Here is a 26,846-nt window from a genome sequence, read left to right on the forward strand (position 1 = left end):
GTGCAGGCATGTCCTCTATGCTTACAGCTTCCCGTGGGTGTTGGTTTGATACCGTTTGGGGACAGCCAAGGAGGCATCTGCAGGCAACAAAGGTAGGTGTGTGCTTGTGTGTGTGTTTCCTATGCAGATCCTAAGCCCAGTGTCACATGCAAGTAGGAGGAGTAAGAAGGGTTCCTGGCAAATCCGGGTTATGGATTGCATTTAAAAAGGCCCCGTGGGAGTGCAATGGGCCCCTGTCTTGCTGCTTAGCAATAATGGTATGGGTTTAGGTTCTGCTGTGTGTACTGGTGGTTGACTGCCCCCCAGCCCAGAGTGTGCATGGAAAATTGTCTGGCAGCCTCCCTGACAGCAAGCAGTGATAGTGCCCATGAAGGGGACCTTGTTGGGCCCGCCCCTTTCACGGTTATCGCTTCTCGGCCTTTTGGCTAAGATCAAGTGTAGTATCTGTTCTTATCAGTTTAATATCTGATACGTCCCCTATCTGGGGACCATATATTAAATGGATTTTTGAGAACGGGGGCCGATTTCGAAGCTTGCTTCCGTCGCCCTATGCATTGACCCGATATGGCAGTATCTTCGGGTACAGTGCACCACCCCCTTACAGGGTTAAAAAGAAAGATTCCTACTTTCATTGCTACCTGCTTGCTGGCTAGCCAGCTAGCCAGCCCTGTGGGCCTTGCTGCTGCTGCAGCCAAAAAACAAAAGGTGGTGCTGCTGCTGCTTCTGCTGCTTCTGCTTCTGCTTGTGTCTGGCCCCTGTTGGAGCGTCCAGGCACAGGACTTCTGCTGCTGCTGACTAAATGGCCTCCTTAATTGGATCATTTGAGTAGCCAGCACACCTGTGCAGGTAGGGCATGACATGATAGGCAGCTGCCTTGATAGCGGGTGGGTGCTGAATGTTCCTAATTGACAAAATAAGATTAATGCTTATGAAGAAATATAAAATCTCATCCCTTCCCCAATATCGCGCCACACCCCTACCCCTTAATTCCCTGGTTGAACGTGATGGACATATGTCTTTTTTCGACCGTACTAACTATGTAACTATGTAACATAACATGGGGGGGGGGGGGGGGGGGGGGGTCTCCTGGCTGTTCACACAGGTGTGTCATTGCTGTACATTGACCATGCATTGCTTCTGTGGTATTGCAAAGGCAAAGACAAATGCTTCCAGCCATCCATTGCACTAATGGATTGGTCATCAGCTGGCTGTCTATGTCCCGCATCAATATAGACCAAAGTACAGAGGGTTAGGCTATGCTATTGTGCACCTACCTGATGCATCAGAAGGTGCGAGGCCCTTGCTAAATTCTGTGCACAGACTTTGAGATCTATGCTTTAGACTGTATCTAAACCTGCTCCAACATGGACTGACATTCTGGCCTACTTTCAGCCGATGCGACTTGTCTGTCGCTGAACAGTCGCTTTTTATGTATTCAGCACCTATGTATAATGTTGTAAAAATGCTCTAGAAGCTAAAGTCGCAGAAATGTCACACATATTTGGCCTGCAACTTTCTGTGCGACAAATTCAGACAGGAAAAATCAGTATAAATCCTTAGAAAATTATCCCCCAGTGTCTCCATCTGCTGGCGGTATTGAATAAGCATTGCTGCACTGATGGGGTATGCATTAGACGAAAAAAAAGAAGAAAAAGAAGAATAATACGCCCAGAAAAGAGGCGAAAAGGAGAAAAACGTAAAAAAACGTGAAAAAAAAGTAAGAGGAAGAGAAGGGAAAAAAAGGTGGAAATGGGTTTAAAAGTGATTTCGGCGGAGAAATATATATATATATATATATATATATATATGCGCACACACACACATAGATATAAACGTATTCTCCGTTGAGATATTGCAGCCGCTGCTGTGTCCAGGCCCAGGAGCCTTAGCACTGTGCTGTGATGTCACTCAATACCACTGACATCACTAGGTGTAAACAACATCTCTCCTTTGCTGTGTATGTGACTATGGAGCTGTTTGGTGATGTCGTCTATTACGGCCTTCATAGAAGCAACAGGAGATTGTTGCATCCATCTTGAACCCTCAGAACTACAGTGCTATGATGTCACTCACTTCCACAGGCCTTGCAGAGTGTAAACAACAACAACCCAGCTTTGTTGTGTATGTAACCATAGGGATTTGTGATGTCACCTAGAACCTTCACAGCAGCGACAGCTTTATGAGGAGCATCAGCACTGCTCTGCCTGAGCAGAACCATCACCGCCATAGGTTGTCAAATAACCCGGATTTAACCCACACAGGTAAGTCCAATGGGGTGCAGGCATGTCCTCTATGCTTACAGCTTCCCGTGGGTGTTGGTTTGATACCGTTTGGGGACAGCCAAGGAGGCATCTGCAGGCAACAAAGGTAGGTGTGTGCTTGTGTGTGTGTTTCCTATGCAGATCCTAAGCCCAGTGTCACATGCAAGTAGGAGGAGTAAGAAGGGTTCCTGGCAAATCCGGGTTATGGATTGCATTTAAAAAGGCCCCGTGGGAGTGCAATGGGCCCCTGTCTTGCTGCTTAGCAATAATGGTATGGGTTTAGGTTCTGCTGTGTGTACTGGTGGTTGACTGCCCCCCAGCCCAGAGTGTGCATGGAAAATTGTCTGGCAGCCTCCCTGACAGCAAGCAGTGATAGTGCCCATGAAGGGGACCTTGTTGGGCCCGCCCCTTTCACGGTTATCGCTTCTCGGCCTTTTGGCTAAGATCAAGTGTAGTATCTGTTCTTATCAGTTTAATATCTGATACGTCCCCTATCTGGGGACCATATATTAAATGGATTTTTGAGAACGGGGGCCGATTTCGAAGCTTGCTTCCGTCGCCCTATGCATTGACCCGATATGGCAGTATCTTCGGGTACAGTGCACCACCCCCTTACAGGGTTAAAAAGAAAGATTCCTACTTTCATTGCTACCTGCTTGCTGGCTAGCCAGCTAGCCAGCCCTGTGGGCCTTGCTGCTGCTGCAGCCAAAAAACAAAAGGTGGTGCTGCTGCTGCTTCTGCTGCTTCTGCTTCTGCTTGTGTCTGGCCCCTGTTGGAGCGTCCAGGCACAGGACTTCTGCTGCTGCTGACTAAATGGCCTCCTTAATTGGATCATTTGAGTAGCCAGCACACCTGTGCAGGTAGGGCATGACATGATAGGCAGCTGCCTTGATAGCGGGTGGGTGCTGAATGTTCCTAATTGACAAAATAAGATTAATGCTTATGAAGAAATATAAAATCTCATCCCTTCCCCAATATCGCGCCACACCCCTACCCCTTAATTCCCTGGTTGAACGTGATGGACATATGTCTTTTTTCGACCGTACTAACTATGTAACTATGTAACATAACATGGGGGGGGGGGGGGTCTCCTGGCTGTTCACACAGGTGTGTCATTGCTGTACATTGACCATGCATTGCTTCTGTGGTATTGCAAAGGCAAAGACAAATGCTTCCAGCCATCCATTGCACTAATGGATTGGTCATCAGCTGGCTGTCTATGTCCCGCATCAATATAGACCAAAGTACAGAGGGTTAGGCTATGCTATTGTGCACCTACCTGATGCATCAGAAGGTGCGAGGCCCTTGCTAAATTCTGTGCACAGACTTTGAGATCTATGCTTTAGACTGTATCTAAACCTGCTCCAACATGGACTGACATTCTGGCCTACTTTCAGCCGATGCGACTTGTCTGTCGCTGAACAGTCGCTTTTTATGTATTCAGCACCTATGTATAATGTTGTAAAAATGCTCTAGAAGCTAAAGTCGCAGAAATGTCACACATATTTGGCCTGCAACTTTCTGTGCGACAAATTCAGACAGGAAAAATCAGTATAAATCCTTAGAAAATTATCCCCCAGTGTCTCCATCTGCTGGCGGTATTGAATAAGCATTGCTGCACTGATGGGGTATGCATTAGACGAAAAAAAAGAAGAAAAAGAAGAATAATACGCCCAGAAAAGAGGCGAAAAGGAGAAAAACGTAAAAAAACGTGAAAAAAAAGTAAGAGGAAGAGAAGGGAAAAAAAGGTGGAAATGGGTTTAAAAGTGATTTCGGCGGAGAAATATATATATATATATATATATATATATATATATATATATATATAAATATATATATGCGCACACACACACATAGATATAAACGTATTCTCCGTTGAGATATTGCAGCCGCTGCTGTGTCCAGGCCCAGGAGCCTTAGCACTGTGCTGTGATGTCACTCAATACCACTGACATCACTAGGTGTAAACAACATCTCTCCTTTGCTGTGTATGTGACTATGGAGCTGTTTGGTGATGTCGTCTATTACGGCCTTCATAGAAGCAACAGGAGATTGTTGCATCCATCTTGAACCCTCAGAACTACAGTGCTATGATGTCACTCACTTCCACAGGCCTTGCAGAGTGTAAACAACAACAACCCAGCTTTGTTGTGTATGTAACCATAGGGATTTGTGATGTCACCTAGAACCTTCACAGCAGCGACAGCTTTATGAGGAGCATCAGCACTGCTCTGCCTGAGCAGAACCATCACCGCCATAGGTTGTCAAATAACCCGGATTTAACCCACACAGGTAAGTCCAATGGGGTGCAGGCATGTCCTCTATGCTTACAGCTTCCCGTGGGTGTTGGTTTGATACCGTTTGGGGACAGCCAAGGAGGCATCTGCAGGCAACAAAGGTAGGTGTGTGCTTGTGTGTGTGTTTCCTATGCAGATCCTAAGCCCAGTGTCACATGCAAGTAGGAGGAGTAAGAAGGGTTCCTGGCAAATCCGGGTTATGGATTGCATTTAAAAAGGCCCCGTGGGAGTGCAATGGGCCCCTGTCTTGCTGCTTAGCAATAATGGTATGGGTTTAGGTTCTGCTGTGTGTACTGGTGGTTGACTGCCCCCCAGCCCAGAGTGTGCATGGAAAATTGTCTGGCAGCCTCCCTGACAGCAAGCAGTGATAGTGCCCATGAAGGGGACCTTGTTGGGCCCGCCCCTTTCACGGTTATCGCTTCTCGGCCTTTTGGCTAAGATCAAGTGTAGTATCTGTTCTTATCAGTTTAATATCTGATACGTCCCCTATCTGGGGACCATATATTAAATGGATTTTTGAGAACGGGGGCCGATTTCGAAGCTTGCTTCCGTCGCCCTATGCATTGACCCGATATGGCAGTATCTTCGGGTACAGTGCACCACCCCCTTACAGGGTTAAAAAGAAAGATTCCTACTTTCATTGCTACCTGCTTGCTGGCTAGCCAGCTAGCCAGCCCTGTGGGCCTTGCTGCTGCTGCAGCCAAAAAACAAAAGGTGGTGCTGCTGCTGCTTCTGCTGCTTCTGCTTCTGCTTGTGTCTGGCCCCTGTTGGAGCGTCCAGGCACAGGACTTCTGCTGCTGCTGACTAAATGGCCTCCTTAATTGGATCATTTGAGTAGCCAGCACACCTGTGCAGGTAGGGCATGACATGATAGGCAGCTGCCTTGATAGCGGGTGGGTGCTGAATGTTCCTAATTGACAAAATAAGATTAATGCTTATGAAGAAATATAAAATCTCATCCCTTCCCCAATATCGCGCCACACCCCTACCCCTTAATTCCCTGGTTGAACGTGATGGACATATGTCTTTTTTCGACCGTACTAACTATGTAACTATGTAACATAACATGGGGGGGGGGGGGGGGGGTCTCCTGGCTGTTCACACAGGTGTGTCATTGCTGTACATTGACCATGCATTGCTTCTGTGGTATTGCAAAGGCAAAGACAAATGCTTCCAGCCATCCATTGCACTAATGGATTGGTCATCAGCTGGCTGTCTATGTCCCGCATCAATATAGACCAAAGTACAGAGGGTTAGGCTATGCTATTGTGCACCTACCTGATGCATCAGAAGGTGCGAGGCCCTTGCTAAATTCTGTGCACAGACTTTGAGATCTATGCTTTAGATTGTATCTAAACCTGCTCCAACATGGACTGACATTCTGGCCTACTTTCAGCCGATGCGACTTGTCTGTCGCTGAACAGTCGCTTTTTATGTATTCAGCACCTATGTATAATGTTGTAAAAATGCTCTAGAAGCTAAAGTCGCACAAATGTCACACATATTTGGCCTGCAACTTTTTGTGCGACAAATTCAGACAGGAAAAATCAGTATAAATCCTTAGAAAATTATCCCCCAGTGTCTCCATCTGCTGGCGGTATTGAATAAGCATTGCTGCACTGATGGGGTATGCATTAGACGAAAAAAAAGAAGAAAAAGAAGAATAATACGCCCAGAAAAGAGGCGAAAAGGAGAAAAACGTAAAAAAACGTGAAAAAAAAGTAAGAGGAAGAGAAGGGAAAAAAAGGTGGAAATGGGTTTAAAAGTGATTTCGGCGGAGAAATATATATATATATATATATATATATATATATATATATATATATATGCGCACACACACACATAGATATAAACGTATTCTCCGTTGAGATATTGCAGCCGCTGCTGTGTCCAGGCCCAGGAGCCTTAGCACTGTGCTGTGATGTCACTCAATACCACTGACATCACTAGGTGTAAACAACATCTCTCCTTTGCTGTGTATGTGACTATGGAGCTGTTTGGTGATGTCGTCTATTACGGCCTTCATAGAAGCAACAGGAGATTGTTGCATCCATCTTGAACCCTCAGAACTACAGTGCTATGATGTCACTCACTTCCACAGGCCTTGCAGAGTGTAAACAACAACAACCCAGCTTTGTTGTGTATGTAACCATAGGGATTTGTGATGTCACCTAGAACCTTCACAGCAGCGACAGCTTTATGAGGAGCATCAGCACTGCTCTGCCTGAGCAGAACCATCACCGCCATAGGTTGTCAAATAACCCGGATTTAACCCACACAGGTAAGTCCAATGGGGTGCAGGCATGTCCTCTATGCTTACAGCTTCCCGTGGGTGTTGGTTTGATACCGTTTGGGGACAGCCAAGGAGGCATCTGCAGGCAACAAAGGTAGGTGTGTGCTTGTGTGTGTGTTTCCTATGCAGATCCTAAGCCCAGTGTCACATGCAAGTAGGAGGAGTAAGAAGGGTTCCTGGCAAATCCGGGTTATGGATTGCATTTAAAAAGGCCCCGTGGGAGTGCAATGGGCCCCTGTCTTGCTGCTTAGCAATAATGGTATGGGTTTAGGTCCTGCTGTGTGTACTGGTGGTTGACTGCCCCCCAGCCCAGAGTGTGCATGGAAAATTGTCTGGCAGCCTCCCTGACAGCAAGCAGTGATAGTGCCCATGAAGGGGACCTTGTTGGGCCCGCCCCTTTCACGGTTATCGCTTCTCGGCCTTTTGGCTAAGATCAAGTGTAGTATCTGTTCTTATCAGTTTAATATCTGATACGTCCCCTATCTGGGGACCATATATTAAATGGATTTTTGAGAACGGGGGCCGATTTCGAAGCTTGCTTCCGTCGCCCTATGCATTGACCCGATATGGCAGTATCTTCGGGTACAGTGCACCACCCCCTTACAGGGTTAAAAAGAAAGATTCCTACTTTCATTGCTACCTGCTTGCTGGCTAGCCAGCTAGCCAGCCCTGTGGGCCTTGCTGCTGCTGCAGCCAAAAAACAAAAGGTGGTGCTGCTGCTGCTTCTGCTGCTTCTGGTGTGTCATTGCTGTACATTGACCATGCATTGCTTCTGTGGTATTGCAAAGGCAAAGACAAATGCTTCCAGCCATCCATTGCACTAATGGATTGGTCATCAGCTGGCTGTCTATGTCCCGCATCAATATAGACCAAAGTACAGAGGGTTAGGCTATGCTATTGTGCACCTACCTGATGCATCAGAAGGTGCGAGGCCCTTGCTAAATTCTGTGCACAGACTTTGAGATCTATGCTTTAGATTGTATCTAAACCTGCTCCAACATGGACTGACATTCTGGCCTACTTTCAGCCGATGCGACTTGTCTGTCGCTGAACAGTCGCTTTTTATGTATTCAGCACCTATGTATAATGTTGTAAAAATGCTCTAGAAGCTAAAGTCGCAGAAATGTCACACATATTTGGCCTGCAACTTTCTGTGCGACAAATTCAGACAGGAAAAATCAGTATAAATCCTTAGAAAATTATCCCCCAGTGTCTCCATCTGCTGGCGGTATTGAATAAGCATTGCTGCACTGATGGGGTATGCATTAGACGAAAAAAAAGAAGAAAAAGAAGAATAATACGCCCAGAAAAGAGGCGAAAAGGAGAAAAACGTAAAAAAACTTGAAAAAAAAGTAAGAGGAAGAGAAGGGAAAAAAAGGTGGAAATGGGTTTAAAAGTGATTTCGGCGGAGAAATATATATATATATATATATATATATATATATATATATATATATGCGCACACACACACATAGATATAAACGTATTCTCCGTTGAGATATTGCAGCCGCTGCTGTGTCCAGGCCCAGGAGCCTTAGCACTGTGCTGTGATGTCACTCAATACCACTGACATCACTAGGTGTAAACAACATCTCTCCTTTGCTGTGTATGTGACTATGGAGCTGTTTGGTGATGTCGTCTATTACGGCCTTCATAGAAGCAACAGGAGATTGTTGCATCCATCTTGAACCCTCAGAACTACAGTGCTATGATGTCACTCACTTCCACAGGCCTTGCAGAGTGTAAACAACAACAACCCAGCTTTGTTGTGTATGTAACCATAGGGATTTGTGATGTCACCTAGAACCTTCACAGCAGCGACAGCTTTATGAGGAGCATCAGCACTGCTCTGCCTGAGCAGAACCATCACCGCCATAGGTTGTCAAATAACCCGGATTTAACCCACACAGGTAAGTCCAATGGGGTGCAGGCATGTCCTCTATGCTTACAGCTTCCCGTGGGTGTTGGTTTGATACCGTTTGGGGACAGCCAAGGAGGCATCTGCAGGCAACAAAGGTAGGTGTGTGCTTGTGTGTGTGTTTCCTATGCAGATCCTAAGCCCAGTGTCACATGCAAGTAGGAGGAGTAAGAAGGGTTCCTGGCAAATCCGGGTTATGGATTGCATTTAAAAAGGCCCCGTGGGAGTGCAATGGGCCCCTGTCTTGCTGCTTAGCAATAATGGTATGGGTTTAGGTTCTGCTGTGTGTACTGGTGGTTGACTGCCCCCCAGCCCAGAGTGTGCATGGAAAATTGTCTGGCAGCCTCCCTGACAGCAAGCAGTGATAGTGCCCATGAAGGGGACCTTGTTGGGCCCGCCCCTTTCACGGTTATCGCTTCTCGGCCTTTTGGCTAAGATCAAGTGTAGTATCTGTTCTTATCAGTTTAATATCTGATACGTCCCCTATCTGGGGACCATATATTAAATGGATTTTTGAGAACGGGGGCCGATTTCGAAGCTTGCTTCCGTCGCCCTATGCATTGACCCGATATGGCAGTATCTTCGGGTACAGTGCACCACCCCCTTACAGGGTTAAAAAGAAAGATTCCTACTTTCATTGCTACCTGCTTGCTGGCTAGCCAGCTAGCCAGCCCTGTGGGCCTTGCTGCTGCTGCAGCCAAAAAACAAAAGGTGGTGCTGCTGCTGCTTCTGCTGCTTCTGCTTCTGCTTGTGTCTGGCCCCTGTTGGAGCGTCCAGGCACAGGACTTCTGCTGCTGCTGACTAAATGGCCTCCTTAATTGGATCATTTGAGTAGCCAGCACACCTGTGCAGGTAGGGCATGACATGATAGGCAGCTGCCTTGATAGCGGGTGGGTGCTGAATGTTCCTAATTGACAAAATAAGATTAATGCTTATGAAGAAATATAAAATCTCATCCCTTCCCCAATATCGCGCCACACCCCTACCCCTTAATTCCCTGGTTGAACGTGATGGACATATGTCTTTTTTCGACCGTACTAACTATGTAACTATGTAACATAACATGGGGGGGGGGGGGGGGGGGGTCTCCTGGCTGTTCACACAGGTGTGTCATTGCTGTACATTGACCATGCATTGCTTCTGTGGTATTGCAAAGGCAAAGACAAATGCTTCCAGCCATCCATTGCACTAATGGATTGGTCATCAGCTGGCTGTCTATGTCCCGCATCAATATAGACCAAAGTACAGAGGGTTAGGCTATGCTATTGTGCACCTACCTGATGCATCAGAAGGTGCGAGGCCCTTGCTAAATTCTGTGCACAGACTTTGAGATCTATGCTTTAGACTGTATCTAAACCTGCTCCAACATGGACTGACATTCTGGCCTACTTTCAGCCGATGCGACTTGTCTGTCGCTGAACAGTCGCTTTTTATGTATTCAGCACCTATGTATAATGTTGTAAAAATGCTCTAGAAGCTAAAGTCGCAGAAATGTCACACATATTTGGCCTGCAACTTTCTGTGCGACAAATTCAGACAGGAAAAATCAGTATAAATCCTTAGAAAATTATCCCCCAGTGTCTCCATCTGCTGGCGGTATTGAATAAGCATTGCTGCACTGATGGGGTATGCATTAGACGAAAAAAAAGAAGAAAAAGAAGAATAATACGCCCAGAAAAGAGGCGAAAAGGAGAAAAACGTAAAAAAACGTGAAAAAAAAGTAAGAGGAAGAGAAGGGAAAAAAAGGTGGAAATGGGTTTAAAAGTGATTTCGGCGGAGAAATATATATATATATATATATATATATATATATATATATATATATATATATGCGCACACACACACATAGATATAAACGTATTCTCCGTTGAGATATTGCAGCCGCTGCTGTGTCCAGGCCCAGGAGCCTTAGCACTGTGCTGTGATGTCACTCAATACCACTGACATCACTAGGTGTAAACAACATCTCTCCTTTGCTGTGTATGTGACTATGGAGCTGTTTGGTGATGTCGTCTATTACGGCCTTCATAGAAGCAACAGGAGATTGTTGCATCCATCTTGAACCCTCAGAACTACAGTGCTATGATGTCACTCACTTCCACAGGCCTTGCAGAGTGTAAACAACAACAACCCAGCTTTGTTGTGTATGTAACCATAGGGATTTGTGATGTCACCTAGAACCTTCACAGCAGCGACAGCTTTATGAGGAGCATCAGCACTGCTCTGCCTGAGCAGAACCATCACCGCCATAGGTTGTCAAATAACCCGGATTTAACCCACACAGGTAAGTCCAATGGGGTGCAGGCATGTCCTCTATGCTTACAGCTTCCCGTGGGTGTTGGTTTGATACCGTTTGGGGACAGCCAAGGAGGCATCTGCAGGCAACAAAGGTAGGTGTGTGCTTGTGTGTGTGTTTCCTATGCAGATCCTAAGCCCAGTGTCACATGCAAGTAGGAGGAGTAAGAAGGGTTCCTGGCAAATCCGGGTTATGGATTGCATTTAAAAAGGCCCCGTGGGAGTGCAATGGGCCCCTGTCTTGCTGCTTAGCAATAATGGTATGGGTTTAGGTTCTGCTGTGTGTACTGGTGGTTGACTGCCCCCCAGCCCAGAGTGTGCATGGAAAATTGTCTGGCAGCCTCCCTGACAGCAAGCAGTGATAGTGCCCATGAAGGGGACCTTGTTGGGCCCGCCCCTTTCACGGTTATCGCTTCTCGGCCTTTTGGCTAAGATCAAGTGTAGTATCTGTTCTTATCAGTTTAATATCTGATACGTCCCCTATCTGGGGACCATATATTAAATGGATTTTTGAGAACGGGGGCCGATTTCGAAGCTTGCTTCCGTCGCCCTATGCATTGACCCGATATGGCAGTATCTTCGGGTACAGTGCACCACCCCCTTACAGGGTTAAAAAGAAAGATTCCTACTTTCATTGCTACCTGCTTGCTGGCTAGCCAGCTAGCCAGCCCTGTGGGCCTTGCTGCTGCTGCAGCCAAAAAACAAAAGGTGGTGCTGCTGCTGCTTCTGCTGCTTCTGCTTCTGCTTGTGTCTGGCCCCTGTTGGAGCGTCCAGGCACAGGACTTCTGCTGCTGCTGACTAAATGGCCTCCTTAATTGGATCATTTGAGTAGCCAGCACACCTGTGCAGGTAGGGCATGACATGATAGGCAGCTGCCTTGATAGCGGGTGGGTGCTGAATGTTCCTAATTGACAAAATAAGATTAATGCTTATGAAGAAATATAAAATCTCATCCCTTCCCCAATATCGCGCCACACCCCTACCCCTTAATTCCCTGGTTGAACGTGATGGACATATGTCTTTTTTCGACCGTACTAACTATGTAACTATGTAACATAACATGGGGGGGGGGGGGGGGGTCTCCTGGCTGTTCACACAGGTGTGTCATTGCTGTACATTGACCATGCATTGCTTCTGTGGTATTGCAAAGGCAAAGACAAATGCTTCCAGCCATCCATTGCACTAATGGATTGGTCATCAGCTGGCTGTCTATGTCCCGCATCAATATAGACCAAAGTACAGAGGGTTAGGCTATGCTATTGTGCACCTACCTGATGCATCAGAAGGTGCGAGGCCCTTGCTAAATTCTGTGCACAGACTTTGAGATCTATGCTTTAGACTGTATCTAAACCTGCTCCAACATGGACTGACATTCTGGCCTACTTTCAGCCGATGCGACTTGTCTGTCGCTGAACAGTCGCTTTTTATGTATTCAGCACCTATGTATAATGTTGTAAAAATGCTCTAGAAGCTAAAGTCGCAGAAATGTCACACATATTTGGCCTGCAACTTTCTGTGCGACAAATTCAGACAGGAAAAATCAGTATAAATCCTTAGAAAATTATCCCCCAGTGTCTCCATCTGCTGGCGGTATTGAATAAGCATTGCTGCACTGATGGGGTATGCATTAGACGAAAAAAAAGAAGAAAAAGAAGAATAATACGCCCAGAAAAGAGGCGAAAAGGAGAAAAACGTAAAAAAACGTGAAAAAAAAGTAAGAGGAAGAGAAGGGAAAAAAAGGTGGAAATGGGTTTAAAAGTGATTTCGGCGGAGAAATATATATATATATATATATATATATATATATATATATATATATATATATATATGCGCACACACACACATAGATATAAACGTATTCTCCGTTGAGATATTGCAGCCGCTGCTGTGTCCAGGCCCAGGAGCCTTAGCACTGTGCTGTGATGTCACTCAATACCACTGACATCACTAGGTGTAAACAACATCTCTCCTTTGCTGTGTATGTGACTATGGAGCTGTTTGGTGATGTCGTCTATTACGGCCTTCATAGAAGCAACAGGAGATTGTTGCATCCATCTTGAACCCTCAGAACTACAGTGCTATGATGTCACTCACTTCCACAGGCCTTGCAGAGTGTAAACAACAACAACCCAGCTTTGTTGTGTATGTAACCATAGGGATTTGTGATGTCACCTAGAACCTTCACAGCAGCGACAGCTTTATGAGGAGCATCAGCACTGCTCTGCCTGAGCAGAACCATCACCGCCATAGGTTGTCAAATAACCCGGATTTAACCCACACAGGTAAGTCCAATGGGGTGCAGGCATGTCCTCTATGCTTACAGCTTCCCGTGGGTGTTGGTTTGATACCGTTTGGGGACAGCCAAGGAGGCATCTGCAGGCAACAAAGGTAGGTGTGTGCTTGTGTGTGTGTTTCCTATGCAGATCCTAAGCCCAGTGTCACATGCAAGTAGGAGGAGTAAGAAGGGTTCCTGGCAAATCCGGGTTATGGATTGCATTTAAAAAGGCCCCGTGGGAGTGCAATGGGCCCCTGTCTTGCTGCTTAGCAATAATGGTATGGGTTTAGGTTCTGCTGTGTGTACTGGTGGTTGACTGCCCCCCAGCCCAGAGTGTGCATGGAAAATTGTCTGGCAGCCTCCCTGACAGCAAGCAGTGATAGTGCCCATGAAGGGGACCTTGTTGGGCCCGCCCCTTTCACGGTTATCGCTTCTCGGCCTTTTGGCTAAGATCAAGTGTAGTATCTGTTCTTATCAGTTTAATATCTGATACGTCCCCTATCTGGGGACCATATATTAAATGGATTTTTGAGAACGGGGGCCGATTTCGAAGCTTGCTTCCGTCGCCCTATGCATTGACCCGATATGGCAGTATCTTCGGGTACAGTGCACCACCCCCTTACAGGGTTAAAAAGAAAGATTCCTACTTTCATTGCTACCTGCTTGCTGGCTAGCCAGCTAGCCAGCCCTGTGGGCCTTGCTGCTGCTGCAGCCAAAAAACAAAAGGTGGTGCTTCTGCTGCTTCTGCTTCTGCTTGTGTCTGGCCCCTGTTGGAGCGTCCAGGCACAGGACTTCTGCTGCTGCTGACTAAATGGCCTCCTTAATTGGATCATTTGAGTAGCCAGCACACCTGTGCAGGTAGGGCATGACATGATAGGCAGCTGCCTTGATAGCGGGTGGGTGCTGAATGTTCCTAATTGACAAAATAAGATTAATGCTTATGAAGAAATATAAAATCTCATCCCTTCCCCAATATCGCGCCACACCCCTACCCCTTAATTCCCTGGTTGAACGTGATGGACATATGTCTTTTTTCGACCGTACTAACTATGTAACTATGTAACATAACATGGGGGGGGGGGGGGTCTCCTGGCTGTTCACACAGGTGTGTCATTGCTGTACATTGACCATGCATTGCTTCTGTGGTATTGCAAAGGCAAAGACAAATGCTTCCAGCCATCCATTGCACTAATGGATTGGTCATCAGCTGGCTGTCTATGTCCCGCATCAATATAGACCAAAGTACAGAGGGTTAGGCTATGCTATTGTGCACCTACCTGATGCATCAGAAGGTGCGAGGCCCTTGCTAAATTCTGTGCACAGACTTTGAGATCTATGCTTTAGACTGTATCTAAACCTGCTCCAACATGGACTGACATTCTGGCCTACTTTCAGCCGATGCGACTTGTCTGTCGCTGAACAGTCGCTTTTTATGTATTCAGCACCTATGTATAATGTTGTAAAAATGCTCTAGAAGCTAAAGTCGCAGAAATGTCACACATATTTGGCCTGCAACTTTCTGTGCGACAAATTCAGACAGGAAAAATCAGTATAAATCCTTAGAAAATTATCCCCCAGTGTCTCCATCTGCTGGCGGTATTGAATAAGCATTGCTGCACTGATGGGGTATGCATTAGACGAAAAAAAAGAAGAAAAAGAAGAATAATACGCCCAGAAAAGAGGCGAAAAGGAGAAAAACGTAAAAAAAAGTGAAAAAAAAGTAAGAGGAAGAGAAGGGAAAAAAAGGTGGAAATGGGTTTAAAAGTGATTTCGGCGGAGAAATATATATATATATATATATATATATATATATATATATATATGCGCACACACACACATAGATATAAACGTATTCTCCGTTGAGATATTGCAGCCGCTGCTGTGTCCAGGCCCAGGAGCCTTAGCACTGTGCTGTGATGTCACTCAATACCACTGACATCACTAGGTGTAAACAACATCTCTCCTTTGCTGTGTATGTGACTATGGAGCTGTTTGGTGATGTCGTCTATTACGGCCTTCATAGAAGCAACAGGAGATTGTTGCATCCATCTTGAACCCTCAGAACTACAGTGCTATGATGTCACTCACTTCCACAGGCCTTGCAGAGTGTAAACAACAACAACCCAGCTTTGTTGTGTATGTAACCATAGGGATTTGTGATGTCACCTAGAACCTTCACAGCAGCGACAGCTTTATGAGGAGCATCAGCACTGCTCTGCCTGAGCAGAACCATCACCGCCATAGGTTGTCAAATAACCCGGATTTAACCCACACAGGTAAGTCCAATGGGGTGCAGGCATGTCCTCTATGCTTACAGCTTCCCGTGGGTGTTGGTTTGATACCGTTTGGGGACAGCCAAGGAGGCATCTGCAGGCAACAAAGGTAGGTGTGTGCTTGTGTGTGTGTTTCCTATGCAGATCCTAAGCCCAGTGTCACATGCAAGTAGGAGGAGTAAGAAGGGTTCCTGGCAAATCCGGGTTATGGATTGCATTTAAAAAGGCCCCGTGGGAGTGCAATGGGCCCCTGTCTTGCTGCTTAGCAATAATGGTATGGGTTTAGGTTCTGCTGTGTGTACTGGTGGTTGACTGCCCCCCAGCCCAGAGTGTGCATGGAAAATTGTCTGGCAGCCTCCCTGACAGCAAGCAGTGATAGTGCCCATGAAGGGGACCTTGTTGGGCCCGCCCCTTTCACGGTTATCGCTTCTCGGCCTTTTGGCTAAGATCAAGTGTAGTATCTGTTCTTATCAGTTTAATATCTGATACGTCCCCTATCTGGGGACCATATATTAAATGGATTTTTGAGAACGGGGGCCGATTTCGAAGCTTGCTTCCGTCGCCCTATGCATTGACCCGATATGGCAGTATCTTCGGGTACAGTGCACCACCCCCTTACAGGGTTAAAAAGAAAGATTCCTACTTTCATTGCTACCTGCTTGCTGGCTAGCCAGCTAGCCAGCCCTGTGGGCCTTGCTGCTGCTGCAGCCAAAAAACAAAAGGTGGTGCTGCTGCTGCTTCTGCTGCTTCTGCTTCTGCTTGTGTCTGGCCCCTGTTGGAGCGTCCAGGCACAGGACTTCTGCTGCTGCTGACTAAATGGCCTCCTTAATTGGATCATTTGAGTAGCCAGCACACCTGTGCAGGTAGGGCATGACATGATAGGCAGCTGCCTTGATAGCGGGTGGGTGCTGAATGTTCCTAATTGACAAAATAAGATTAATGCTTATGAAGAAATATAAAATCTCATCCCTTCCCCAATATCGCGCCACACCCCTACCCCTTAATTCCCTGGTTGAACGTGATGGACATATGTCTTTTTTCGACCGTACTAACTATGTAACTATGTAACATAACATGGGGGGGGGGGGGGGTCTCCTGGCTGTTCACACAGGTTGTCACGATGCCGGCTGGCAGGTAGTGGATCCTCTGTGCCAGAGAGGGATTGGCGTGGACCGTGCTAGTGGACCGGTTCTAAGCCACTACTGGTTTTCACCAGAGCCCGCCGCAAAGCGGGATGGTCTTGCTGCGGCGGTAGTGACCAGGTCGTATCCACTAGCAACGGCTCACCTCTCTGGCTGCTGAAGATGGGCGCGGTACAAGGGAGTAGGCAAAAGCAAGGTCGGACGTAGCAGAAGGTCGGGGCAGGCAGCAAGTATCGTAGTCAGGGGCAACGGCAGAAGGTCTGGAAACACAGGCAAGGAACACACAAGGAACGCTTTCACTGGCACTAAGGCAACAAGATCCGGCAAGGGAGTGCAGGGGAAGTGAGGTGATATAGGGAAGTGCACAGGTGAACACACTAATTGGGACCACTGCGCCAATCAGCGGCGCAGTGGCCCTTTAAATCGCAGAGACCCGGCGCGCGCGCGCCCTAGGGAGCGGGGCCACGCGCGCCGGGACAGAACAGACGGAGAGCGGGTCAGGTAGGGGAGCCGGGGTGCGCATCGCGAGCGGGCGCTACCCGCATCGCGGATCGCATCCCGGCTGGCAGCGGAATCGCAGCGCCCCGGGTCAGAGGACGTGACCGGAGCGCTGCCGCGGGGAGAGTGAAGCGAGCGCTCCGGGGAGGAGCGGGGACCCGGAGCGCTCGGCGTAACAGTACCCCCCCCCTTGGGTCTCCCCCTCTTCTTAGAGCCTGAGAACCTGAGGAGCAGACTTTTGTCTAGGATGTTGTGCTCAGGTTCCCAGGATCTCTCTTCAGGACCACAACCCTCCCAGTCCACTAAAAAAAAAATTTTCCCTCTGACCTTTTTGGCAGCTAAAATCTCTTTGACCGAGAAGATGTCCGAGGAGCCGGAAACAGGAGTGGGAGGAACAGATTTGGGAGAAAAACGGTTGAGGATGAGTGGTTTGAGAAGAGAGACGTGAAAGGCATTAGGGATACGAAGAGAGGGAGGAAGAAGAAGTTTATAAGAGACAGGATTAATTTGACACAAAATTTTGAAAGGACCAAGATAGCGTGGTCCCAACTTGTAGCTAGGGACACGGAAGCGGACATATTTAGCGGAGAGCCATACCTTGTCTCCAGGGGAAAAAACGGGGGGAGCTCTTCTTTTCTTATCCGCGAACTTCTTCATGCGTGATGAAGCCTGTAAGAGAGAATTTTGGGTCTCTCTCCATATGATGGAAAGGTCACGAGAAATTTCATCCACAGCGGGCAGACCAGAGGGCAAGGGAGTAGGGAGGGGGGGAAGAGGGTGACGGCCGTACACCACGAAAAATGGGGATTTGGAGGAAGACTCAGAGACCCTGAAGTTATACGAGAATTCGGCCCATGGGAGGAGATCTGCCCAGTCATCCTGGCGGGAGGAAACAAAATGTCGCAAATAATCACCCAAGATCTGGTTAATCCTTTCTACTTGTCCATTGGACTGGGGATGATATGCAGAAGAAAAATTTAATTTAATCTTGAGTTGTTTACAGAGAGCCCTCCAGAATTTAGACACGAATTGGACGCCTCTATCCGAGACAATCTGCGTAGGCAACCCGTGAAGACGAAAAATGTGTACAAAAAATTGTTTAGCCAACTGAGGCGCAGAAGGAAGACCAGGAAGAGGGATGAAATGTGCCATTTTGGAGAATCGATCAACGACCACCCAAATAACAGTGTTGCCACGGGAAGGGGGTAAATCAGTAATAAAATCCATACCAATCAGAGACCAAGGCTGTTCGGGGACAGGCAGAGGATGAAGAAAACCAGCGGGCTTCTGGCGAGGAGTCTTATCCCGGGCACAGATAGTGCAGGCTCGCACAAAGTCCACAACATCCGTCTCCAGAGTCGGCCACCAATAGAAGCGGGAGATGAGTTGCACAGATTTCTTGATACCCGCATGACCTGCGAGATGGGAGGAGTGACCCCATTTGAGGATTCCGAGGCGTTGGCGAGGAGAAACAAAGGTCTTTCCTGGAGGAGTCTGCCTGATGGAGGCAGGAGAAGTGGAGATCAGGCAGTCAGGTGGAATGATGTGTTGCGGAGAGAGTTCAACTTCTGAGGCATCCGAGGAACGAGAGAGAGCATCGGCCCTAATGTTCTTATCGGCAGGACGAAAGTGAATCTCAAAATTAAATCGGGCAAAGAACAGAGACCACCGGGCCTGGCGAGGATTCAGCCGTTGGGCAGACTGGAGGTAGGAGAGGTTCTTGTGGTCGGTGTAGATAATAACAGGAGAACTTGATCCCTCCAGCAGATGCCTCCATTCCTCAAGTGCTAATTTAATGGCTAGAAGCTCTCGATCCCCGATGGAGTAGTTCCTCTCCGCTGGAGAGAAGGTCCTAGAGAAAAAACCACAAGTGACAGCATGCCCGGAAGAATTTTTTTGTAGAAGAACAGCTCCAGCTCCCACTGAGGAGGCATCAACCTCCAATAGGAAGGGTTTGGAAGGGTCAGGTCTGGAGAGGACGGGAGCCGAAGAAAAGGCAGACTTGAGTCGTTTAAAGGCGTCTTCTGCTTGAGGAGGCCAGGACTTGGGATCAGCATTTTTTTTGGTTAAAGCCACGATAGGAGCCACAATGGTAGAAAAATGTGGAATAAATTGCCTGTAATAATTGGCGAACCCCAAAAAGCGTTGGATAGCACGGAGTCCGGAGGGGCGTGGCCAATCTAAGACGGCAGAGAGTTTGTCTGGATCCATCTGTAGTCCCTGGCCAGAGACCAAATATCCTAGAAAAGGAAGAGATTGGCATTCAAACAGACATTTCTCAATTTTGGCATAGAGTTGGTTGTCACGAAGTCTCTGAAGAACCATACGGACATGCTGGCGGTGTTCTTCTAGATTGGCAGAAAAAATTAGGATATCGTCCAGATATACAACAACACAGGAGTATAACAGATCACGAAAAATTTCATTGACAAAGTCTTGGAAAACGGCAGGGGCGTTGCACAGTCCAAAGGGCATGACCAGATACTCAAAGTGTCCATCTCTGGTGTTAAATGCCGTTTTCCACTCGTCCCCCTCTCTGATGCGGATGAGGTTATAGGCGCCTCTTAAGTCCAATTTAGTGAAGATGAGGGCACCTTGGAGGCGATCAAAGAGTTCAGAGATGAGGGGTAAGGGGTAGCGGTTCTTAACCGTGATTTTATTAAGACCGCGGTAGTCAATGCAAGGACGTAGGGAGCCATCTTTTTTGGACACAAAGAAAAATCCGGCTCCGGCAGGAGAGGAGGATTTACGGATAAAGCCCTTTTTTAGATTCTCCTGGACGTATTCGGACATGGCAAGAGTCTCTGGGGCAGAGAGAGGATAAATTCTGCCCCGGGGTGGAGTAGTGCCCGGGAGGAGGTCGATAGGGCAATCATAAGGCCTGTGAGGAGGTAGAGTCTCAGCTTGTTTTTTGCAGAAAACATCCGCGAAGTCCATATAGGCCTTAGGGAGACCGGTTACTGGAGGAACCACAGAGTTACGGCAAGGGTTACTGGGAACCGGTTTTAGACAGTTCTTGGAACAAGAGGACCCCCAACTCTTGATCTCCCCAGTGGACCAATCCAGGGTAGGGGAATGAAGTTGAAGCCAGGGAAGTCCAAGGAGAATTTCCGAGGTGCAATTGGGGAGGACCAAAAGTTCAATCCTCTCATGATGAGATCCGATGCTCATAAGAAGGGGCTCCGTGCGGAAACGTATGGTACAGTCCAATCTTTCATTATTTACACAATTGATGTAGAGGGGTCTGGCGAGACTGGTCACCGGGATGTTGAACCTGTTGACGAGAGAGGCCAAAATAAAATTTCCTGCAGATCCAGAGTCCAAGAAGGCCACTGTAGAGAAGGAGAAGGCAGAGGCAGACATCCGCACAGGCACAGTAAGACGTGGAGAAGCAGAGTAGACATCAAGGACTGTCTCACTTTTGTGCGGAGTCAGCGTACGTCTTTCCAGGCGGGGAGGACGGATAGGACAATCCCTCAGGAAGTGTTCGGTACTAGCACAGTACAGGCAGAGGTTCTCCATACGGCGTCGTGTCCTCTCTTGAGGTGTCAGGCGAGACCGGTCGACCTGCATAGCCTCCACGGCGGGAGGCACAGGAACAGATTGCAGGGGACCAGAGGAGAGAGGAGCCGAGGAGAAGAAACGCCTCGTGCGAACAGAGTCCATATCTTGGCGGAGTTCCTGACGCCTTTCGGAAAAACGCATGTCAATGCGAGTGGCTAGGTGAATAAGTTCATGTAGATTAGCAGGAATTTCTCGTGCGGCCAGAACATCTTTAATGTTGCTGGATAGGCCTTTTTTGAAGGTCGCGCAGAGGGCCTCATTATTCCAGGACAATTCTGAAGCAAGAGTACGGAATTGTACGGCATACTCGCCAACGGAAGAATTACCCTGGACCAGGTTCAACAGGGCAGTCTCAGCAGAAGAGGCTCGGGCAGGTTCCTCAAAGACACTTCGGATTTCCGAGAAGAAGGAGTGTACAGAGGCAGTGACGGGGTCATTGCGGTCCCAGAGCGGTGTGGCCCATGACAGGGCTTTTCCGGACAGAAGGCTGACTACGAAAGCCACCTTAGACCTTTCAGTGGGAAACAGGTCCGACATCATCTCCAGATGCAGGGAACATTGGGAAAGAAAGCCACGGCAAAACTTAGAGTCCCCATCAAATTTATCCGGCAAGGATAAGCGTATCCCAGGAGCGGCCACTCGCTGCGGAGGAGGTGCAGGAGCTGGCGGAGGAGATGACTGCTGAAGCTGTGGTAGTAACTGTTGTAGCATAACGGTCAGTTGAGACAGCTGTTGGCCTTGTTGCGCTATCTGTTGTGACTGCTGGGCGACCACCGTGGTGAGGTCAGCGACAACTGGCAGAGGAACTTCAGCGGGATCCATGGCCGGATCTACTGTCACGATGCCGGCTGGCAGGTAGTGGATCCTCTGTGCCAGAGAGGGATTGGCGTGGACCGTGCTAGTGGACCGGTTCTAAGCCACTACTGGTTTTCACCAGAGCCCGCCGCAAAGCGGGATGGTCTTGCTGCGGCGGTAGTGACCAGGTCGTATCCACTAGCAACGGCTCACCTCTCTGGCTGCTGAAGATGGGCGCGGTACAAGGGAGTAGGCAAAAGCAAGGTCGGACGTAGCAGAAGGTCGGGGCAGGCAGCAAGGATCGTAGTCAGGGGCAACGGCAGAAGGTCTGGAAACACAGGCAAGGAACACACAAGGAACGCTTTCACTGGCACTAAGGCAACAAGATCCGGCAAGGGAGTGCAGGGGAAGTGAGGTGATATAGGGAAGTGCACAGGTGAACACACTAATTGGGACCACTGCGCCAATCAGCGGCGCAGTGGCCCTTTAAATCGCAGAGACCCGGCGCGCGCGCGCCCTAGGGAGCGGGGCCGCGCGCGCCGGGACAGAACAGACGGAGAGCGGGTCAGGTAGGGGAGCCGGGGTGCGCATCGCGAGCGGGCGCTACCCGCATCGCGGATCGCATCCCGGCTGGCAGCGGAATCGCAGCGCCCCGGGTCAGAGGACGTGACCGGAGCGCTGCCGCGGGGAGAGTGAAGCGAGCGCTCCGGGGAGGAGCGGGGACCCGGAGCGCTCGGCGTAACACAGGTGTGTCATTGCTGTACATTGACCATGCATTGCTTCTGTGGTATTGCAAAGGCAAAGACAAATGCTTCCAGCCATCCATTGCACTAATGGATTGGTCATCAGCTGGCTGTCTATGTCCCGCATCAATATAGACCAAAGTACAGAGGGTTAGGCTATGCTATTGTGCACCTACCTGATGCATCAGAAGGTGCGAGGCCCTTGCTAAATTCTGTGCACAGACTTTGAGATCTATGCTTTAGACTGTATCTAAACCTGCTCCAACATGGACTGACATTCTGGCCTACTTTCAGCCGATGCGACTTGTCTGTCGCTGAACAGTCGCTTTTTATGTATTCAGCACCTATGTATAATGTTGTAAAAATGCTCTAGAAGCTAAAGTCGCAGAAATGTCACACATATTTGGCCTGCAACTTTCTGTGCGACAAATTCAGACAGGAAAAATCAGTATAAATCCTTAGAAAATTATCCCCCAGTGTCTCCATCTGCTGGCGGTATTGAATAAGCATTGCTGCACTGATGGGGTATGCATTAGACGAAAAAAAAGAAGAAAAAGAAGAATAATACGCCCAGAAAAGAGGCGAAAAGGAGAAAAACGTAAAAAAACGTGAAAAAAAAGTAAGAGGAAGAGAAGGGAAAAAAAGGTGGAAATGGGTTTAAAAGTGATTTCGGCGGAGAAATATATATATATATATATATATATATATATATATATATATATATATATATATATATATATATATGCGCACACACACACATAGATATAAACGTATTCTCCGTTGAGATATTGCAGCCGCTGCTGTGTCCAGGCCCAGGAGCCTTAGCACTGTGCTGTGATGTCACTCAATACCACTGACATCACTAGGTGTAAACAACATCTCTCCTTTGCTGTGTATGTGACTATGGAGCTGTTTGGTGATGTCGTCTATTACGGCCTTCATAGAAGCAACAGGAGATTCATAGAAGCAACAGGAGATTGTTGCATCCATCTTGAACCCTCAGAACTACAGTGCTATGATGTCACTCACTTCTACAGGCCTTGCAGAGTGTAAACAACAACAACCCAGCTTTGTTGTGTATGTAACCATAGGGATTTGTGATGTCACCTAGAACCTTCACAGCAGCGACAGCTTTATGAGGAGCATCAGCACTGCTCTGCCTGAGCAGAACCATCACCGCCATAGGTTGTCAAATAACCCGGATTTAACCCACACAGGTAAGTCCAATGGGGTGCAGGCATGTCCTCTATGCTTACAGCTTCCCGTGGGTGTTGGTTTGATACCGTTTGGGGACAGCCAAGGAGGCATCTGCAGGCAACAAAGGTAGGTGTGTGCTTGTGTGTGTGTTTCCTATGCAGATCCTAAGCCCAGTGTCACATGCAAGTAGGAGGAGTAAGAAGGGTTCCTGGCAAATCCGGGTTATGGATTGCATTTAAAAAGGCCCCGTGGGAGTGCAATGGGCCCCTGTCTTGCTGCTTAGCAATAATGGTATGGGTTTAGGTTCTGCTGTGTGTACTGGTGGTTGACTGCCCCCCAGCCCAGAGTGTGCATGGAAAATTGTCTGGCAGCCTCCCTGACAGCAAGCAGTGATAGTGCCCATGAAGGGGACCTTGTTGGGCCCGCCCCTTTCACGGTTATCGCTTCTCGGCCTTTTGGCTAAGATCAAGTGTAGTATCTGTTCTTATCAGTTTAATATCTGATACGTCCCCTATCTGGGGACCATATATTAAATGGATTTTTGAGAACGGGGGCCGATTTCGAAGCTTGCTTCCGTCGCCCTATGCATTGACCCGATATGGCAGTATCTTCGGGTACAGTGCACCACCCCCTTACAGGGTTAAAAAGAAAGATTCCTACTTTCATTGCTACCTGCTTGCTGGCTAGCCAGCTAGCCAGCCCTGTGGGCCTTGCTGCTGCTGCAGCCAAAAAACAAAAGGTGGTGCTGCTGCTGCTTCTGCTGCTTCTGCTTCTGCTTGTGTCTGGCCCCTGTTGGAGCGTCCAGGCACAGGACTTCTGCTGCTGCTGACTAAATGGCCTCCTTAATTGGATCATTTGAGTAGCCAGCACACCTGTGCAGGTAGGGCATGACATGATAGGCAGCTGCCTTGATAGCGGGTGGGTGCTGAATGTTCCTAATTGACAAAATAAGATTAATGCTTATGAAGAAATATAAAATCTCATCCCTTCCCCAATATCGCGCCACACCCCTACCCCTTAATTCCCTGGTTGAACGTGATGGACATATGTCTTTTTTCGACCGTACTAACTATGTAACTATGTAACATAACATGGGGGGGGGGGGGGGGGTCTCCTGGCTGTTCACACAGGTGTGTCATTGCTGTACATTGACCATGCATTGCTTCTGTGGTATTGCAAAGGCAAAGACAAATGCTTCCAGCCATCCATTGCACTAATGGATTGGTCATCAGCTGGCTGTCTATGTCCCGCATCAATATAGACCAAAGTACAGAGGGTTAGGCTATGCTATTGTGCACCTACCTGATGCATCAGAAGGTGCGAGGCCCTTGCTAAATTCTGTGCACAGACTTTGAGATCTATGCTTTAGACTGTATCTAAACCTGCTCCAACATGGACTGACATTCTGGCCTACTTTCAGCCGATGCGACTTGTCTGTCGCTGAACAGTCGCTTTTTATGTATTCAGCACCTATGTATAATGTTGTAAAAATGCTCTAGAAGCTAAAGTCGCAGAAATGTCACACATATTTGGCCTGCAACTTTCTGTGCGACAAATTCAGACAGGAAAAATCAGTATAAATCCTTAGAAAATTATCCCCCAGTGTCTCCATCTGCTGGCGGTATTGAATAAGCATTGCTGCACTGATGGGGTATGCATTAGACGAAAAAAAAGAAGAAAAAGAAGAATAATACGCCCAGAAAAGAGGCGAAAAGGAGAAAAACGTAAAAAAACGTGAAAAAAAAGTAAGAGGAAGAGAAGGGAAAAAAAGGTGGAAATGGGTTTAAAAGTGATTTCGGCGGAGAAATATATATATATATATATATATATATATATATATATATATATATATATGCGCACACACACACATAGATATAAACGTATTCTCCGTTGAGATATTGCAGCCGCTGCTGTGTCCAGGCCCAGGAGCCTTAGCACTGTGCTGTGATGTCACTCAATACCACTGACATCACTAGGTGTAAACAACATCTCTCCTTTGCTGTGTATGTGACTATGGAGCTGTTTGGTGATGTCGTCTATTACGGCCTTCATAGAAGCAACAGGAGATTGTTGCATCCATCTTGAACCCTCAGAACTACAGTGCTATGATGTCACTCACTTCCACAGGCCTTGCAGAGTGTAAACAACAACAACCCAGCTTTGTTGTGTATGTAACCAAAGGGATTTGTGATGTCACCTAGAACCTTCACAGCAGCGACAGCTTTATGAGGAGCATCAGCACTGCTCTGCCTGAGCAGAACCATCACCGCCATAGGTTGTCAAATAACCCGGATTTAACCCACACAGGTAAGTCCAATGGGGTGCAGGCATGTCCTCTATGCTTACAGCTTCCCGTGGGTGTTGGTTTGATACCGTTTGGGGACAGCCAAGGAGGCATCTGCAGGCAACAAAGGTAGGTGTGTGCTTGTGTGTGTGTTTCCTATGCAGATCCTAAGCCCAGTGTCACATGCAAGTAGGAGGAGTAAGAAGGGTTCCTGGCAAATCCGGGTTATGGATTGCATTTAAAAAGGCCCCGTGGGAGTGCAATGGGCCCCTGTCTTGCTGCTTAGCAATAATGGTATGGGTTTAGGTTCTGCTGTGTGTACTGGTGGTTGACTGCCCCCCAGCCCAGAGTGTGCATGGAAAATTGTCTGGCAGCCTCCCTGACAGCAAGCAGTGATAGTGCCCATGAAGGGGACCTTGTTGGGCCCGCCCCTTTCACGGTTATCGCTTCTCGGCCTTTTGGCTAAGATCAAGTGTAGTATCTGTTCTTATCAGTTTAATATCTGATACGTCCCCTATCTGGGGACCATATATTAAATGGATTTTTGAGAACGGGGGCCGATTTCGAAGCTTGCTTCCGTCGCCCTATGCATTGACCCGATATGGCAGTATCTTCGGGTACAGTGCACCACCCCCTTACAGGGTTAAAAAGAAAGATTCCTACTTTCATTGCTACCTGCTTGCTGGCTAGCCAGCTAGCCAGCCCTGTGGGCCTTGCTGCTGCTGCAGCCAAAAAACAAAAGGTGGTGCTGCTGCTGCTTCTGCTGCTTCTGCTTCTGCTTGTGTCTGGCCCCTGTTGGAGCGTCCAGGCACAGGACTTCTGCTGCTGCTGACTAAATGGCCTCCTTAATTGGATCATTTGAGTAGCCAGCACACCTGTGCAGGTAGGGCATGACATGATAGGCAGCTGCCTTGATAGCGGGTGGGTGCTGAATGTTCCTAATTGACAAAATAAGATTAATGCTTATGAAGAAATATAAAATCTCATCCCTTCCCCAATATCGCGCCACAC

The 26,846-nt window shown here is 47.9% G+C and overlaps 10 non-coding genes across 10 annotated transcripts; all 10 read left to right on the forward strand.

Moving 5' to 3' along the window:
- Nucleotides 1-405: 405 nt before the first annotated feature.
- On the forward strand, nucleotides 406-596 carry LOC130308044 (U2 spliceosomal RNA). The gene has a single exon (XR_008857108.1). It is a non-coding gene; the product is annotated as a U2 spliceosomal RNA (small nuclear RNA).
- A 2,084-nt stretch (nucleotides 597-2,680) lies between these two features.
- On the forward strand, nucleotides 2,681-2,871 carry LOC130308045 (U2 spliceosomal RNA). The gene has a single exon (XR_008857109.1). It is a non-coding gene; the product is annotated as a U2 spliceosomal RNA (small nuclear RNA).
- A 2,101-nt stretch (nucleotides 2,872-4,972) lies between these two features.
- LOC130308046 (U2 spliceosomal RNA) lies at nucleotides 4,973-5,163 on the forward strand. The gene has a single exon (XR_008857110.1). It is a non-coding gene; the product is annotated as a U2 spliceosomal RNA (small nuclear RNA).
- Nucleotides 5,164-7,258: 2,095 nt separating this feature from the next.
- On the forward strand, nucleotides 7,259-7,449 carry LOC130308047 (U2 spliceosomal RNA). The gene has a single exon (XR_008857111.1). It is a non-coding gene; the product is annotated as a U2 spliceosomal RNA (small nuclear RNA).
- A 1,731-nt stretch (nucleotides 7,450-9,180) lies between these two features.
- Nucleotides 9,181-9,371, forward strand: LOC130308048 (U2 spliceosomal RNA). Its single transcript, XR_008857112.1, has one exon. It is a non-coding gene; the product is annotated as a U2 spliceosomal RNA (small nuclear RNA).
- Nucleotides 9,372-11,472: 2,101 nt separating this feature from the next.
- On the forward strand, nucleotides 11,473-11,663 carry LOC130308050 (U2 spliceosomal RNA). The gene has a single exon (XR_008857113.1). It is a non-coding gene; the product is annotated as a U2 spliceosomal RNA (small nuclear RNA).
- Nucleotides 11,664-13,765: 2,102 nt separating this feature from the next.
- Nucleotides 13,766-13,956, forward strand: LOC130308051 (U2 spliceosomal RNA). The gene has a single exon (XR_008857114.1). It is a non-coding gene; the product is annotated as a U2 spliceosomal RNA (small nuclear RNA).
- Nucleotides 13,957-16,034: 2,078 nt separating this feature from the next.
- Nucleotides 16,035-16,225, forward strand: LOC130308052 (U2 spliceosomal RNA). The gene has a single exon (XR_008857115.1). It is a non-coding gene; the product is annotated as a U2 spliceosomal RNA (small nuclear RNA).
- Nucleotides 16,226-23,990: 7,765 nt separating this feature from the next.
- Nucleotides 23,991-24,181, forward strand: LOC130308054 (U2 spliceosomal RNA). The gene has a single exon (XR_008857117.1). It is a non-coding gene; the product is annotated as a U2 spliceosomal RNA (small nuclear RNA).
- A 2,096-nt stretch (nucleotides 24,182-26,277) lies between these two features.
- Nucleotides 26,278-26,468, forward strand: LOC130308056 (U2 spliceosomal RNA). Its single transcript, XR_008857118.1, has one exon. It is a non-coding gene; the product is annotated as a U2 spliceosomal RNA (small nuclear RNA).
- Nucleotides 26,469-26,846: the final 378 nt, after the last annotated feature.

The sequence above is a fragment of the Hyla sarda genome, unplaced genomic scaffold (genome assembly GCF_029499605.1).
Source record: "Hyla sarda isolate aHylSar1 unplaced genomic scaffold, aHylSar1.hap1 scaffold_1458, whole genome shotgun sequence".
NCBI lineage: Eukaryota > Metazoa > Chordata > Amphibia > Anura > Hylidae > Hyla > Hyla sarda.